The 13,282-nt window shown below is 38.8% G+C and overlaps 1 long non-coding RNA gene and 2 pseudogenes across 1 annotated transcript; 1 reads left to right on the plus strand and 2 right to left on the minus strand.

Annotated features, from left to right (window-relative positions):
* Positions 1-4,723, plus strand: LOC136281783 (uncharacterized). Its single transcript, XR_010717985.1, has 3 exons — positions 1-150; positions 815-917; positions 4,454-4,723. It is a non-coding gene; the product is annotated as an uncharacterized lncRNA (long non-coding RNA).
* Positions 1,614-3,252, minus strand: LOC136281610 (uncharacterized; annotated as a pseudogene).
* A 5,837-nt stretch (positions 4,724-10,560) lies between the features above and the next one.
* LOC131770546 (uncharacterized) lies at positions 10,561-13,072 on the minus strand (annotated as a pseudogene).
* Between the last annotated feature and the right edge of the window lie 210 nt (positions 13,073-13,282).

Here is a 13,282-nt window from a genome sequence, read left to right on the forward strand (position 1 = left end):
AGTCAATCGCGCCCAGAGAAAAACATTTCAAAATGGCGGCAAAGATGGCGGACATTGTGGCACATCGAAGTTTCGGAAACTCTGTCGCTCTCCTATATTCTGAGGCTTGTTTGTGTTAGAGGTCTGGAATCACTTGGGAAGAATATGTAGGTAAGAAATTTTTTATCACTGCTTCCTTTTTAACGTTGTTTAAAGGTGTTGCTTGTTGCGCGTCCTTCGATTGAATTCAGTGTGAGTTCGATCAGACTAGATCATTCTAGGCTTTATGCGCTTGTTGACCGACAGGAAAGCTATGTATCACTTTCATCGCCGAGCAGGTGTTAATTTAGTTCCACCCTTTTTTAATTCAATATGTTTCGGACGAAGCGTGAGAAATTGAAATTGTTTTGTGTTGTTAGAGAATCTTTCTTTTGATCAGCGTAACCTGTGTTAAGGTCCAACTTACAAACGTGGAGAGAAAGGGACATTTGTAAGAAGAAAAGCATTTTGTTAGCTTAAGTTTAAATCATGTTTCGTAAAGGAATTTATGATTTAGTTCTGAAAAAAGAATTCTGGTGAACCATTGCCCTTTTATCAAAAGTCCTAATATGAAAGTTAACCAAGAGAACTAACAATATAGTCATTAGTTTCAAAATCACTTGAGTAGATTCAGTTTGCTCGACATTATTCATCATGCACTTGGCAAATGTTACATTTTGAGCTCATTTTGTTCAATGAATCCTTTAGAAGCATAAATAAATTGATGACTTAAAAATTGCTGTACAAAATTAAACATTGCAACATGATTAATCATGTTGTTGCTGTTCTTTTTTAGATTTCTGCCATGCTACATTGCCTTCAGTTATGTTCCAGATCTACATACATGTAGGATACTCATATTTATCAGTTGGATTGTTATAATAAAGTTCCTCAAAATGGTATGTATTAAATAGTTTTTTTGGTGCTTTTTCATACTTACAGTACATGTGGAACCCACTGAAGACAGCTTTTCTTTGGATTTAATGTTGAGGACTGTAAATATTTATTATTTTCAGGGCTTGGAAAAATATTATGCAAATCACAAAATATCAGCACGTATTATACGTTAAAACATTGAATAATTTGAAGTGTTTATTTAGGAAAGTGAATGGTGATCTTCCATATTTTAAGTAGCTCAGTGGCAACTTTATTTTTCCTCCATGTTTTTGCTATAACTGGATCTTTTTTCATGTGGTTTTCTGTGGGATTTTTTTTGAAGACTTTCTTGAAGTTGGCTGACCACTCAGTAATTGCTTCATTTATGTCCTTGTATTTCTTTAGAACTTGTACTTGAATGTGTGCTAGGTGATTTAAGAAGTGTTCTTTGTGGTATCTTGAGCTTGAATTTTTGGTTGCATTTTTTTTAAGTCTTTCATATAACAAAACATCTTTGGTTGTGCCAAGAATCTCTGAAAGAGCTTTTGCTGTTTTGCTGGATGGTAAAAAATCTTCAGATAATTTTGGTTTCTTAGCCAGTGGTTCACCTGTCTCATTTTGCACTGTTTCACTCAGTTGTTGTGGTTCTGGAATCTGATTATTTTCTAGGTTTTCAGTACTCTCTTCTTCGTCAATTAATAGAGTTGTATCTTCATCTTCTTCTTCACATTCACCATCACTCTCAAATGACTGATCTTAAACTGGCAGATTCTGTTGCATGCATTCTTCTCCATTATGGTTTTCTTCATTGGGAATTCTGGTAGCTGGGATTTTGATTCCGCTTTGAATGCATTCTTCCCTGCAGTGTTGAAGGAAAATTTTCTCCATTCTGATATTGGAGGAGCGAAAGTGGTGAAGGGAAGGTCCTTGCTCCCTGAATTCAATTTCCTCAGGACCATCAAAGAACTCAATACAGTCTTCATCCTCAATTTCTCTCCACCAAACTCCTTCTCCCGGTACGAGGAAGTCAGCAATAAACTAAAGGTGAGCCTCCCAGTGCCTAGCATGTGTGTTGATGACATCTTTGGGTAAAACTGTGTTTCCCAGCTTTGGTAGGGCTTTGTTGATGTTGCTGATTTCCTTTTCTTGCCTGATGATGCAGGTCACAGCTGTGTTTCCTCCTGAAGTTTTCTCTGCTTGCATATGCAGAACTGCAATGCTCACTAAGCTTTCAACTGGGTTGTTCCAGGTCTTCCTGGTGATGTCGGTCAGCTCCTCAAACAACCTCTCAAACATTTCTGCATTAGTTGAACAGTGTGAAGCAAGACGGAGAAGAAAGGCAGAATGAGATACACATGCATGGAAGTATATGCCAAAGAGCTTTCTGCTTGTTAGGACTCTAGTTGGGGTCATCACTTTTCGGCACAAAATTGCATGCCTCCAACACAGGTTATGCAACCTTAATATCAACTTTGGTGACCTCTTTCTGTCCTGGGAATAAAAAATTTCCACCATTTTGCACAGGGTGACCAGCAAAGCTCTCACATCATGGGTTGTTGTCTGGTAAAGGGCTATAGTTAAGTAGATTAGTGTCTTGCGATAATCTACTCCTCGTTTTTTCTCTTTGTTAAGTTGGACAGCTAGTATTTCTTTAAGTTTTATCAGTGTATCAATGTCAGAAATGTGATGTGGGATTTCTTCCAGAATGTTTTTAATGTGATTCATGGAGCAGCGAAGAGCTTCAAAACACAGTACCTCATAGGACTGGAGGTTGAGACTTTCCACAGAAACACTCTCATCCCCAAACAACAGTGCTGGAATTCTTGTTGCCCCTCCAAGTTCTTCATTTAAAATTTCTGCAAGTTCTGGTTTGGTTTTGTCTGAATCTCCAAGTCCTCTTGCTTCAATTTCAGCTTGTAGCTCGTTGACCTTGAGATCTTTAAATGGGTTCAAGAGTTGTTTTGCCTCTTTTCCTTTCCTTCCTGCTAACACCAGCTGTTGCCGTTCAGTCAATGTTCTGTACATTCTTTGGGCCATGTAATCTAGATCGTGGCACATGCTTAAATGCCCATCACAACCTGGGCAACCATAATGCCCTCCATGCTGATTTCCGCATTCAAAGTTTGCTGCAGGGTTGTCTCCATTCATGAATCTCATTTCATCTTCTACTTCAACATCCTCCTCTGTTTTCACTTTTTGGGTTAAATTTACAACAAATTTTATCTGATCTTCAATACTGGAACTGCTCTGCCCCAGCATATACAGATAGGGCCTCTCCACTGTTGCCTGGACATCCACATCTTTTCTATATTGAACTCTAGCTTCTGCATCAGAGAGATGAATTTCTGAGTCATACATCTCTCTCACACAAAAGAGCATGTGACCATAATTTGAAAGGGTTGAATGGTCATGCCAAATCAGCCAATGCCTCTTCTGCTGAAAGCTTTTCAGCCTTTGTTTGATTTCATCATGTGTTCCCCTTATATCCTCACTGATCTTTTCTAGCTCTGCACGAATCTCACTTTCACTGAGCTCTTCATAAAATGCATCATTTTTTATTCGAAGGAGGTCTTTGTTTTTAATCAATGCTTCTTTTCTGATGTCTTAGAAGGGAATTTTCCTTGCTTGCAAGTGGCATTTCTTCTGCTCTATCTCTCCCTGTGCATTTATAGCCAATTTGGTAATCTCTCTTCTATCACTGGCTCTCCTATGTTAAATTTGCCACTCTCTATTCCCTCATGGATGCTTTGCTTGAGTTGTTTACTTGATTGCATCACAGGCACAGAAATTTCTCCCCCCTTTTGCTTCCTCATAGCTCTGCGTACCCTGAATCCTGGAAAATTAATCAAACCTTTTCTTACATGTAGCTAGAGAAATGATAAAAACCCATGAAAGTATTATAGGGTATGCATTCTTATTACTTCAGGCCTTCTTCTTCTACTTCTAAATTCTAAATTTTAACTCTTAAATCTCACTGTTCTTTAATTAATAAATCAAATTTTGTTCAATCCTAATACACAATTTCTTTCGCTTATAAATGATATTGCAGAGATGTAACTCTCCACTTTCGGCTTAGTTACAAATTTACCCCTTTTTTTTACCTGTAAGGCCATCCTCTGAATTGAGATGCACTTCTGATGGGGGCTTAAATCGGGCAATGTCTACTTTTTTTACTTTAAAAAGGCTTTGACTAATTGCCCTCCATTGCCAGGTGTCGATTCACTTCCCTTGGTTTTGATGTTGTACATTCTGGCTTTTTCTGACCAGTTTGGAGGACCATCAGGCCATGACTCTACATCTTCTAGTAGCTGGTCCAACTTTCCTTCTATGTTAGCAGGTGAAGCTGTGTGGGATCGTTCCCTGACCTTTGGTGGGGTCGTTTTTGCTCTCTCCTCGGCCTCTTCAAAGGTTTCAAAGGACAGGGCCATTCTTTGGACTTGTCTTGAACTGTAAGACTGACGAAGGCTAAGGTGAAAAGCAGTGTCATTTTGTGACATTTTGGTCTCTAGTTCTTTTTTTGTTTGCCTTCGCTCATTTCTCTTCATTTTTTTCTTTTCAGCAGGTGAAGGCTTCTTTTGAAGACCCGCTTCAGGGACAAGCACTAGAATGTCACTTAGTGATTTTTGAAAGTTTTCCTGGCATTTTTCATTGTAAGTGGCATATATTGCTTCCCCAATGCTTTTTAATTTCCTTTTTGTGACCTTAGGTTCTCTCTGATATTGTCTCTTGACATTTGTGTTAAGTTCAGTCAGAGGTCCTTTCCTAGCCCCTCTGCAAAACTTACTTATAGGGAAGGTAGATTGTAATTGAGAGTTGAATAAAAGAAAGGCCTGGCAGCTGGTCAACGAGTGATCTTTTTTCCCTTCTTTACTAATTACTTTGCCCTCATTCCAGTTCATTGAGGAAAATGCTGTTAGGTATGCTTCTTTTTCGGTTTTACTTCTCCAGTTGTAAAATTTTTCATCAATGGTTCTGTAATGCCGCATGAAGTCTTCCCGTTTTATGTGTAGCCTAGGGTATTCTTGAAAATGTTCATTGAAGATTTTAAATCTATCTTGCAGCAATCTAGCAGCAAACTTTGCATTTCCTTCACCGGGAATCCTTTCAGTTTTGCTTAAACTTTTAGTTTCTCCAAGAAACACTCTTGCCCAGGCACAGTCAATCTTTAAAGACATCTTTGTTGCCTTGGCAGAGGATATGGGATTTGATATTGTGTTCTAATTAAACACAAGTTGGAACTCTCCACGCTGCTACTTGAACTAGCTAACTGCTCGAAATTTAAGACAAATTGCGCGCCCAAAACTAAGGAGCTCATGTAACATGTAATACGAGCCGCCTTTGCGGACCACTTTATTCATTCATTTACTAATATAAAGTCTACGAAGGTTTGAATGGACCATTGTCATTCTTCATTTATTTTTTTATTAAAGAATTACGGAAATATTAAGAAAACACTACCTTGAAATGTATTTTGTAGCCTAGAAGAACACTGTAAATGGCTGTTAGGCACCCTAAAGTTAATAACGACCCGATTTAATCTTAATTCGAGAGCTCGAAGAATCCTCTCCTTCGACCGTCATCTTGAAGTCTGCTTTTTAGCCCATAGTTCATTTCACCATATCCCCCAGAAAAAGGGCATAAATACAATTAAATTCTTCCCCAGGGGAGAGGGATTCGAAGTTTCTGTTTCAGTCTCCCAACGGCCGTGAAACAAAATGGCGTCCGAATCGGACCATTGTCGAGTGACGACCTATTTTGCGCCATGGGGGAAAGAAAATCGATTCAAGTGTGAAAAATTTTAACATAAGTTAGTTCTGCTGAACTTCTTGTTTTAGACTTGCAATGTTGACCCCAAAGCTCATAACCATTAAGAATTTAACGTAAAGACCCTCCAAACTGCTGCCGTGACGATTTCCTGACTTTTACCTATTCACCCACGGACATATGGCTGATGCCGACGCCTTTGCAGGGCTAACTCTTATGAATTAACTATTCCTCAATACGGTTTGGGTGAACTTGATTCAAGTCTTGAAGATTTGGTTTGCCCCATTTCAATTCGAAGTAAGGTAATTAATTTGGGCGTCGTCAAGGGTGACTATAATTTAATTATGGTTGCTATGGCAATGGTATTGCATGGAATGATAGATAATTTCCATAGTGATAACCTCACCGAAATTTGTTAAATTTGATCTTCTACAACGACCTGGAATGAAAAAATAATTTTTTTGCCTCGTTTTCACGTTGTAACCATGCCTTAACGTGCCTGAGTCCTCATTACACAGATCACTGTTGTTTAAAAGCCAAATTGCTGCCTTGATAACTCAGTATTTGGTCTGACAGTTAATGACAATGCACTACTCTGCTATTGTAGCTTCCATTTAAAATTTACCTTAATTGTTGCGGTTTCATGAGGTAGCGGTTGTAACATACTAATAGTACTGCTCACATCTACTGATACATTAACAATATTACCATACATATTAAGTTGCTTTCCTCTTAGTGCCTGTATAAGTTTCTGAAAAGAAATTCTGAGTGCAAGCGATCTACGATCAAGGTCATTTAAATCAAAGAATAGTGGTTTACACAAAAATTGCATGCCATTAACTATAGCACATGATGGCTTTTTTTTTACTCAAATAGATCAAACATGTTTGACGCACCCATTTAACACTGTTGAAACTTTCTTACCTCTAAGGTATTTATCAACATCAGGAATCTTTTTTCTTAAATCACTAGTATGGAGTACACTATGTTTGTAAAACAGCTGATCACAGCAAGTACAGATATACAATAGCTCTTGAGAAACTACGTCATGAAACTTTGAAATCCAGAACTGGATATTTTTTTCTTTGCTCGATAACTCTTCATGTATTGATTATTCTTTCCTCATTAGAAATGCCCTTTTCTGCTTTTCTTTTCTGTCCATTTTCTTTCATGTAGACACTGTTCTTTCTTTTACAGTTACAATTATTTATGTCATTTTCATAAGGTGCAAGATTGACACAACAGTTATTAGTGCAAGTTTGATATGACCTTACTGTGAATTCAGCTTGTAAAGTTGACACATAATGCATTTCACCAATGTGACCTAAATATACAGACCTAATATCTCTACTCTCAGTATTGATAGATTCAACTAGGGTCAAAATCTGAAACATTTGCATTTGATTCTACAATGTGAATTCTTAAGTTCGGTGAATCTGCAACAGCTTGTATGACAATGTGATCAGCCCAAGTTCCTTGCATAGACATATGTGATAAGTACCTCAACCATGAGCCATCCAAATTGCTTTCAATAACTCGCCCAGGAATATTTCTCAAACACTGCACAGCCAATGCTCTAACTTCTAAGTGATGGTTAGGGTTCCCATATAACTGGTGTGATACTGACTTAAAAAAGCAGTCACCTCCTCCACCTACATCAAGTGCTCTTAATCCATGTCTAAGTAGCCTTGAGTTCAATAGGAATGCAGGTGTGGTATCGCATACTAATGCTACTGAACTAATTTTGCAATCTAGAACAGGACCTGGATTTAATTCGACATCTCCAGAAAGTAAACGATTTCTTTTTGATGCATTAAATGCAAGCGACCTTGTTGTACTCTTAGCTTGGAAAAAATACTTACTGAAGAAACTAGTTTGCCTTACAATTAATAGCAATGTTGTGTAAAACAGATGAAACGGGAACTGAGTTTTTTAGAACATTTTTCACTTTCACTCTCAGTTTTCGAATTTCCGAGGACTGCATAACTTTTCGTGATGATATTCTAGATCACGAAATTTCTGTGATTTTACTGCTGACTGCTTGAACGGTAAACGTGATCGAAAATGCAGATTGCTTTTCACACTTTTAACTATGTTGTCATTAATGACTTTGTCATATGTGAAATTAGTGTGCTTCGTCTCCCGAAGGAGGATCTTTGTCTACACAAAGAGGTTCTTTATCTCCTGAAGGAGGTTATTTGTCTCACAAGGGAGATTATTGGTCCCACGAAGGACATTTTTTGTGTCCCAAAGCATCGAGACAATCCTTAAGTCGGTGTACATCACTCCTTTAACGTGCTTTTCGATGCCAAACAGGCCAACATTTTGAAAGATATAATGTTCGACACGTCCTGCATGGTAACCTCCAAACAAACACGATGTATGATCATCAGTTGTGCCACCAAGGATTGCGGATTGCCAAACTTCTTGACAATATTTCTACATGGAGGTGGGGGACCCCAGGTAGGTGAGATAACCTGCCTAGGTGGGGTAACCCGCCTTTCCATAAAATCTCTCATTTTATCTTGATCACGTTTACATGAAAGATGGAGTAACCCGCCAAGGCGGGTTGCCCGGCCCGGTCTGCCAGGTAGGATAACCCTGTCAGCCGGGGTGATAATTTGCCATCTAAACGTCTCAAGGTGGGGTAACCCACCCAGCCGGGGTCACGATCATGTTACATCTGCAAGCGCGCCAAATTTGAACTACAACATTATGGCCATCCGCGCTTACAAACCCGGCGAGCTTTTTCGCCGGTTATATTGGTGTTTAGCTGTTGTTTTTAATGAAGAATTTGGTCCCGAGGCTGTTACTGAGCCTGTTAAATTTCTGAAAGAAATGAATGAGACGGAATACAAGGCCTTCAAGAAAAAGCGAGATGATGAGAGAAGTTGTATCAAGAAAGGGTAAGATAGAGTTAAAGAAAAGATAAGAAACGTGAGGAAGATTTTCGAGCAGCAGTCAACAAGAAGCGGTAGTGGGAGGATCGTTCAAGACAATTTCGTATTGTCGACAGAAATATGGGGTGGGTCACTAGCTACGACATCCCTTACCTCTGGCATTGATGGAAATACTGTGGGTACAGAAATCAGCTCCGAAATATATTACGGAAGGCGCGAAGATATGTACTATCAAGTTATATATTCGTTTCAACCTTTCAATCCACAATGTTAACCTACAAGTACCTTTCTTTTCCTATTGTAAAATTTGGTTTGCAGTAATTATTCATGATTATATTTATTTAAGAGAGCCTTGATCCTTCAAAAAGGCCAATTGTTTTTCGACAGACAACACATCAAGTCCCCTTGGACTCCTACCAGGTCGAAGAAAGGGTCGTAATTCGTCTACTACAGACATGAAAACTGCACGGTCCATTCTCAAGTTCTTCTTTCACTCTCTTTCCGGCAAAATTCTATTAAACAAGTTAAGCCACCACTGTTCTGTCCTTCTCGAATTTCTTCACATTCTACCTCGACGACGGTTAATTCTTGTTCATGTGTCGAAGTCGTGCAACAGCGGTGTTGCCTGGACAGTTAATTGACTTAGGCGGAGGCTTTGCCGTAACTTTCCGGAAAAATTCTATTAAAAAAGTTAAGCCACCACTGTTCTGTCCTCAAATTTCTCCACATTCTACCTCGACGACGGTTAACTCTTGTACATGTGTCGAAGTCGTGCAACAGCGGCGCTGCCTGAACAGTTAATTGCCTTTGGCGGAGGCTTTGCATCATTCAAAAGTGACAATAAAAAGCCACAGAATTGAAAAGTAGCAGCAAGAGCACCTAGTGAAAAGAAAAGTGCATTGACAGCCAAGATGCGTCGTTTGCCCGCCATTTTGTCTTTTTACATGCTTTGCGACAATGGAACAACCTCTCGTAACTTCACACCGGTATCTCGGGGTTCTAAGATTACACATGAACGCGAGCTGTTTTTCGACCACGATTAGGTGGGTTACCTCACCAACATGCGGTCCCCCACCTCTATGTAAACAGGCCCTAAAATACGTCACTCGATAGTTATCAAAGAAACATCTTCGTCCGTTCACCGCCTCTCGTTCAAAAACATCACACGTAAACTATCGAATACTTCTTTACAAACATACGATTTACGCATTCCTCGAAAGCTGTACACGATTGTGTGGGTGAAATAGAGAGAAAACATCATCTCCTACTTACCGACTAGACGTCGTCACCAAATACGCAGATAAATTGTCTTCGATGACAACGGAAAAATCACAGAGCGTTTGCAGACATTTATCGAAGGCCATATTTGGAAGATAAAACGTACCTTACAGACCCGTCCAACTCGAGTTCCATCGAAATGTAATAGACCATAAAGGATACGGATACGGCATCCTCAAAAACGGACTTGAACATGAAAAACAACTGAAGAGTCAGTAATTAGTTCTAGGTATATAAACATTTCCTTTCATACCAACAATTTTGCAGTGCTGCTCGGTGAGATCAGATTTTTATCGCAAAAGTACAAAAATAACTATTTTTAATTACATTACTTTTCATTTGGGAAGGCTTATGATTATCAAATAACATCATTCACCGGAAGTATTTCCAAAGGAACGATATTGCTGCTTTTTAACTGTAAAATAATGTGAACAAGAGGACTGATACATAAAAAAAATTTTGGGGTTTGACGTTACCGGGCTTTGCTGACAACTGAAGGTCTTGTGTTTTTGACGGTATACACCTTATCTTATTGAGACCCTCGCTCGACAACTAACGGAGAGGCGGCTAACAAAGAAATCTGTTGGCATCCAACGCAGCGTAGGGACTGGTCAAATTTACCTGACCTTTAAGACTCTTCAAAATGTATCGAGGTGTTGGCTAACCTGAGAGAGACTGTGAAAAGAAATTTGGAGATTTTATTTTTAATTTCATATTTCAAAATTACTCGGGGGGAAACTTAACCTACAGAAGGGTTGCAGCAATCAGGTCCCAGACAGTCTATAGTGAGTGTAAGCTCACAACTCTTCTGTTCCTTGATCTCAGGTGTTACAAATTTATAAATTCAAGAAGGTAAATACATGTTTATGCTATGTTACATCTACAGGTATGAACATCACAATAAATGTGAAAATCAGATTTGTCGGTAACAACTACAGTCGAACTTCGGCTGTCACTCATTCCAGGGCAGCAATTTAATTTCAGCACTGACTTATCTACAAAAATATTTATTTAAGTCCTTAGATCGTCTTCGAAAAAGAGATATAGTTATTCGGTTGTTCCCGAAAGACGACTAAAAGGAAAGTTATGAAAAAAAAAATTCGCTCTCGGTTTCTAAACACCATTCTTAAATCCTCGGGGTGGCCAATTACGACACGGCAAGTAGTTGTTGAGGAAGTCTAAACAACCATGATTCATAAGCACGCCTACATACAAACAATTCTGAGAGCAAAGCAGGATGCTTTGAAACCATTTATCTGAGAAATAACATCCGAATAGGCTGATTGATTACGATGCACATTTCAAAAGGAAAATGAACGGAAAAGCGACCGATTCGATGTCACATCACGTTGCATCTAATTAAAAGATAAATCTTACTACAAACAAATTAGATTGAATACTGACACTTAAAGCCATGTCTTGAGGCATATTGGCTCTCGCTATAAGTCTTCGAGTGCCCAATTCAACTCTTGTTTCATCTCAAAAACAGAAATAATGTTTAAACAATTATATACCATTTATTCGTCGACAGTGGTTGAAAACCTTCCTTTGCCGTTCTTGCTACTTTTTTTAAATTATTTGGACTTTTCACTACACATCGAAAATTGCCTGAGTTATCTGAAATAATGTACAGGTCACCATTACGCTTCTTATCAAGAGCTTTGAAACCATTGATAATGTGTTGCGGAATACACTTGTTTCCATACTTGAACTGCAACGTCTTCAAAAGACACCTCTCCATTGCAAACACGAGTTTTCATTATCAGTTGTTCATCGGCAGCAAGCTGTATTTCCCCTTCCAACGATAATTCTTTTAAGTTTGGATCAGTGAAACACTCAATTGTGCCATCACTGTGCTTAATGACAAGCACTCCAATCAAAGGTGTGTTGCGGAGGTTTGCAAGCAGCTTCTCTTGCATGTAGTGAGCGGGAATTTTAAATTCGGGATCCCATATTTGAAGGTCACCTATCTGATACCTATCAGGTATCTTTCCATAACGAGCGAAACCTCTCAGTAAAACAACGGAAGGGGATTTAACTGAGAATTGTGACGCCCATACCAGCTGCGGGGGATTTTGAGCGACTTTTTCATGGATGCTTTTCCTTTCTGAAGAATATCTTTTTAGAGACACTTCTCTTGACGTATGTGCAGCGTTTGCCTCCATTTCTAGAGAGCCTCTTGACCGGACCATCTGTTTATTTGTTATGGATGCTGTCACTGGAGGCGTCAATAGTTCGACCATGATATCTTCATCGACGGCCAGCTCTCCATTGTTCACCTCCGCAACAAAAGCCTTTTCTATTCTGCTGATTCGTGCGATGAAATCGTAGTGTGTACTGTCGCCTTTCACGGATGAATTAAAAGGGTTGCGATAGCAAATCAAAATGATGACCCTCAGGGCTGTGAAAAAAGAGAGTGGGAAAGGATTTAAGTTCGCATTACAATCGCTACGGTATATTTCACTTTAGTTTAGAGAATATTAAAAGCTCATTCTCTCCCGCCAATTTAGTCAAAACTGATTCAATACCAAACGTACTGCTTTGTAAAGAATTTAGTTTTATTGGTTCGAATATGCATGAAAAGCACTGACAAGCCGCGTAGACAGCTGACACAGGATTCGTATTAGTCGTGTTTCGAAGAATTTCTTCAAATTCTATAGTCTATAGAAAGGGCTCAGAGCTTTTAAATATTTGTTTCCACAGCATTTTTGATACTGAAAAGCTCACCAAATAAATTGAGGTGATCTGGCTTGACGAAAAAACGATTACAGCAGGAGAAAGTAGGAAAATAATAAAACAAGAGGTTTTAAATATTTGATGATATAACGATTGTGACAGAGGACTACACATAATCTATGCAGGCACTTAGATAACATACCAACTTTATCCTTTATATTTTCTACAAGTCGTTGACATTCCATCCATCTTTGTTTGTCATAAGAATCACTCGTTGTAGAACCGTCCATGACCAGCACAGAGAGTATGAAGTGATTGTCCCTCAGAAATACTTCGATTTTCGTACTTTGAAGGTTGTCAACAAAAGGTTCTTCTGAGAAGTGAAGGCTGGGACGAAGTTTGTTAAAAACTTTTTCCGCATCTTCTAAGGACTCACCTGACACATTACAGCCAAGAATTGCCAAATCTAAGGAGCGGACCACATATTTTAACAGTTTCTTAACTATGCGAGGTACGGTTTCCAAACGATCATTACGTTGGACACGAACTGAGCAAACAGAATTTCATTGGTCAATGACTTATAGAAAACGTCACACTTTAGCTAAGTACTAGTATAGTTTGCATCTATCTACGATGGCGAGAATAGTTGTTCTATGTGAATTTTAAAAAACGAGTGTTGCACGATTGTGAGACTTAAGTTATTTGATTAATAGCATCGTGTAATCTTAAGTATATTTCTCTCGTAAATGTGTTAACCACAGATGTGTTTT

Source organism: Pocillopora verrucosa, chromosome 6 (genome assembly GCF_036669915.1).
Source record: "Pocillopora verrucosa isolate sample1 chromosome 6, ASM3666991v2, whole genome shotgun sequence".
In the NCBI taxonomy this organism is placed as follows: domain Eukaryota; kingdom Metazoa; phylum Cnidaria; class Anthozoa; order Scleractinia; family Pocilloporidae; genus Pocillopora; species Pocillopora verrucosa.